Raw genomic sequence first — 3,347 nt, 5'->3', positions numbered from 1 at the left:
CCTCACCCGGGAAGAGCGCAATAATAATACCAACATGGGCCAGTGAAGCAACGTCCTCCACAACTAGACTGAAGAACAAAAGGACAGCAACTTGTGTGTTCCCCTTCCCCGCTTCCCCAATGCTGTTCCCCTCCCCCAACTCCCCAATAAAATAAAAATTTAAAAAAACTAAAGAAATCTCCAAGACAGTAGAGCAAAAAATGTAGAAGATAGGAAAAAAGGAAAGAAAACTAAAGACTAGTTCATGGGATTCAGCATCTGAATAAGAAGAGTTTTGAGATTACAGAAATAATGGAGAGGAGAAAATCATCCAAAAAATAATAATTCAAATTTTCTTTCTATAACCGAAGAACATATCTTTCCAGTTGGAGAAGACCTACACAAAGACATTTCTGTGTAAAATTTCAGAATGTTAGGATAAAGAGATCTTAAAGCTGTGTTGGAGGAAAAGAAAACGGAAGTAAAGATAGGCTTCAAAGTATTCAGAATAAGAATGGTTTCAGGCTTCTTAACAGCCATACCAAAAGATTGAAGACACTGGAGAAGAGAAGTGCCTTCAAAATTCTTAGGGTAAATTATTTCCAACCTAGTATTCAACACCCAGCCATATTGTCAATTAAGTGCAACAGTAGAACAAAGACACTTTCAGACTTTAAAAGTCCAAACAAATTTACCTCTCAGGCACCCTTTCTCAAGAAGCTCCATCAAAATAAACCAACAAAGATGAAGATGAAGACATAGACTCCAGGAAACAGGATTATCAACACAAGAGAGAGGCAAAACGATGTGAGGGGAGATTCCAGTAGTGCCTCCTAAAAATCAGGCTCTGGAAAGTTCTTCAAATGAAATAAATCACATTCCTATGTGTGTTTGTATATCCTTAGAAGAGATTAATACAACTACAGGAGAATTTTGAGATAAATTAGGGTACACAGAAAACTAAGCAAACAAAAACGACAAGGCAAGTATTAATTCCAGGGAAAACAAATATGGTGCAGAAAACAACTATAATTATCCACATGGCTCCAACTGTGAAATTCATTTGCATAATCACAATGCTGTAAACATTAAACACAGATCCAACAAGATTGTGATATAATATTGGAAAGATGGGAGGATGTAAGTGGGTGATAGGGTTTGGAAAAGAGAGTTAGCAGTGGGAAGTCAATAGCTAATGCCTAAAACAGAAACATCAAGAAGTAGCAATATCTGAGTTTGGATTATGAAGGTGAATATAAAATAAAACATAACACAGTTTAAAAGCTTAACTGAAAATGATTGTCTTTGAAGAGTGAGGGGAGTCAGACGACTACTGTTGTTTTTATATAAGCCTTATAGAACTATCTGACTCTTTAAATAATGTAATGTATATCTTGATTTAAAAAATAAATAAAAGGGCGCATGTTACAAAAGGAGGCTGTGGCGACTTTCAGAGACATGATAGTGGAAGTGGGAATAGGGCAATGTGGACAGACATAAGAGATATTTATTTATTTAGCTGAGCCATCCTGCCACCTGTTGGCAGCTCAGTGGCAGCTCAGCTCCGGCTGGGAATCGAACTGGCGACTCACACTGTCAAGCAAGCTCTTAAGCAACTGAGCCACTTGGCCGGCCCGATGTGAGAGATATTTTATTTTTTATTTTATTTTATTTTTTTAGCCAAGCCATCCTGCCACCTGTTGGCAGCTCAGCGGCTGCTCAGCTCGGGCTGGGACTCAAACCGCTGTTGCTCAGAGCTTGCACTCTTGAGCGAGCTCTTAACCAACTGAGCCACTCGCCGGCCGAGAGATATTTTAATTGAATTTTTTCTATTCTCCCTTTAAAAAGCCCTAACCCTAAATGCCCTCCCCTCTGTTCTCCCTGCAATGGCCAGAACCCAGGCCTTATCACCCCATACCAATCAGCCCTTGCATCTAACAGAATCACCTTATAGGAGGCTAATGAAGTGATGAGTGGGCCAGAGCCCAAGGGGTGGCTGCAAAATGAAGTGATGTTGGAGTGCAAAGACATCATGCTGTGAAAACTGGTAAGATCTGGAGCCAAGGAAAGACAAGAATATAAAAAGTGTCAACTCTGAAAAGCAAAGACAAAACAGGATGGGGGCAAGATACATTTTGGAAATATTAAATGTCCTAGTTTAGACCCTTTTCTTCTGCATTAGTGTTTAAAGTTCTATTCCCCCACCCCTTTTTTTTCAAAGAAGTAATACATGGGCATTGCACAAAATTCAGAAGGTTCAAAGGAGTATGTGGGAAAAGTAGTCTCCTTCCTTCTGTTCCCTGGCCACCCGGTTCCTTTCCCCAGAGGCAACTTACAATCTCTGCTTATTTATGCACTCTTCCAGAAATAATCCATTCTGCATTAAAATTTAAGTTTAAAAAGCCCCATCACTAGATAGATTGAACATATTTAAATGATATTAATCCCTGCCAGATTGAGATGAATCAAGCATGAGACTGGATTCTTCTGGCTCTCATATGTGAAAGCAGCTGACTAGCTTCATTATTTCTTGATCAAGAGATTCCTGGGGATGGCGACTGAAATGGAGGCCCAGAGCGCCAGGGCCGATCACCCAGGTCACCCAAAAGGGTGGCCAGGGAACTAAGTCTGTGGAGCTCTTGGTGGCGGGAGGTGGATGGAGACATGGGCCGCATGGGTACAGAGAAGGTCTGGCCGCGAAGAGGCCTGTCTTTCCGCCCGTCTCCCAGGACACGTTCCTGGATGGGAAAGAAGAAACAAGAAAAATTCCAGTCCCAGATAACAGATACACACCATTAAAAGAAAACTGGATGAAGATATTTACTCCCACGATAGAACATTTGGGACGCTTTAACTTGAAATCGAGGAATGTAGAAATCAGGACTTGTAAAAAAACCAAGGATGTTAGTGCTCAACAAAAGCAGCTGATTTTGTGAAAGCCTTTATTTTTGGGTTTCGGGTGGAGGATGCACTTGCCCTCATTAGGTTGGATGACCTCTTCTTAGAGGCTTTTGAAATCACAGATGAGAAGCCCCTGAAAGGAGACCACCTGTCAAGGGCAATAGGAAGAATCACTGGCAAAGGGGGGATAAACAAATTCACCATAGAGAATGTGACACAGACTCGGATAGTTTTGGCTGATGTTGGAAGTTCACATACTTGGCTCTTTCCAAAACATCAAGATGGCAAGAACTGCCATCTGCAACCTTATCCTGGGAAGTCCTCCATCAAAGGTTTATGGCAATATTTGAGCTGTGGCTAGCAAAGCAGCAGATCGATTCTGATTTCAAATCAGAGACTTTTTATCTCGTCCTCGGACTCTAGAGAAAAAGACCTTACCCTCTCTACCAGTGGTCACAAGAAACCAT

At 41.1% G+C, this 3,347-nt stretch overlaps 1 pseudogene; it reads left to right on the top strand.

The window, feature by feature from the left end:
• Positions 1-2,530: 2,530 nt before the first annotated feature.
• LOC109394624 (RNA-binding protein PNO1 pseudogene) lies at positions 2,531-3,263 on the top strand (annotated as a pseudogene).
• The last annotated feature ends 84 nt before the right edge of the window (positions 3,264-3,347 follow it).

This window comes from Hipposideros armiger, unplaced genomic scaffold (genome assembly GCF_001890085.2).
Source record: "Hipposideros armiger isolate ML-2016 unplaced genomic scaffold, ASM189008v1 scaffold_431, whole genome shotgun sequence".
In the NCBI taxonomy this organism is placed as follows: domain Eukaryota; kingdom Metazoa; phylum Chordata; class Mammalia; order Chiroptera; family Hipposideridae; genus Hipposideros; species Hipposideros armiger.
Note: the sequence above shows the minus strand (reverse complement) of the source record. Positions and strands in the feature narration are given on the sequence as shown.